The sequence below is a fragment of the Pteropus vampyrus genome, unplaced genomic scaffold (genome assembly GCF_000151845.1).
Source record: "Pteropus vampyrus isolate Shadow unplaced genomic scaffold, Pvam_2.0 Scaffold132, whole genome shotgun sequence".
Lineage (NCBI taxonomy): Eukaryota > Metazoa > Chordata > Mammalia > Chiroptera > Pteropodidae > Pteropus > Pteropus vampyrus.
In genome coordinates this window covers 3037874-3038872 of record NW_011888913.1, presented here as the reverse complement: position 1 = coordinate 3038872, position 999 = coordinate 3037874, and positions in this window count along the sequence as shown.

Sequence of the window (999 nt, the reverse complement as noted above, 5' to 3'; positions counted from 1 at the left end):
TTTCCACGCTTTACAACTGGTTCAAGGAACTGGTTCCCATGACACTCTCGCTTTTGTCCGTGAGGGCCTCCTAGGGGGGAAATAGCCTTGGGTGACTTTGACCAGTGACGTGACATCCCAGAGCTTCTGGTTGTTTGTCAATCAAACAGGAATAATAACCTTCACGGGACCGGCGAGAGTGATTTGCTATGGATAACGTCACAAGTCGTACATTCGCTTCAATGTGGGTGATTTGCTCGTATTTAATAAAGTCTACTGTAAGTTCTCTAATCAATTCTATAGTAATACCTACGTATGTGTTACCCTTTGAAAAGAAAAGGCCTTGAAACTCAGTGAAATAGCAGAGCTCGTGTCCTACAGAGAGATCGGTTAGAACATTCGTGGATTGTCCATTTGCTTCCACTGAGACTCATGAGCGAGCAGAGGTCCCGTTAACTCACTGCGTGGGTGGTGACTCGAGGTCTCAGCGTACAAAACGCACTGCAAGTGTGAAGTGAGCCCGGCTCCCTGGTGTGAGATGCAAGGCCCGTGACTCGCACGCTTATCCATTCCAACAATGTCTCGAGCAGCTTATAAGGCTGTCCCAAAGCTTCCATCGAGCAGGCGTCATGGCGGCCGTCTGAGCCTGTGTGATTTGATCTCCCTGGATGACGAGGACTCTTGGATGACTTTCTAACTCGATCGTGCCAGGTGTTCAGATGACCCCAAAGGATCACAGGAAGGCGGGTGTTTTCACTGCCCAGCAGCCCAGAGGTCGTTGTGGAGACAGCCCGTTGCTTCGTGTTTATCTTGATATCATCGTCCAGACCCTTAGCAGAGTTTGGCATTTAGGAGTAATGATTTCTTTCCCCAGATCTTTTTATAAACATTAAGGATTACTCCTCCTTGCACCTCTGTGGAAGGAGTGTGTAGGAGGTTTCAGGGTTATATATAGACACAGGTTAATTCCCACTATTTTGACTTTGCTAAACAGAAGAGTTTGGCCCTTAAGAGGCATTC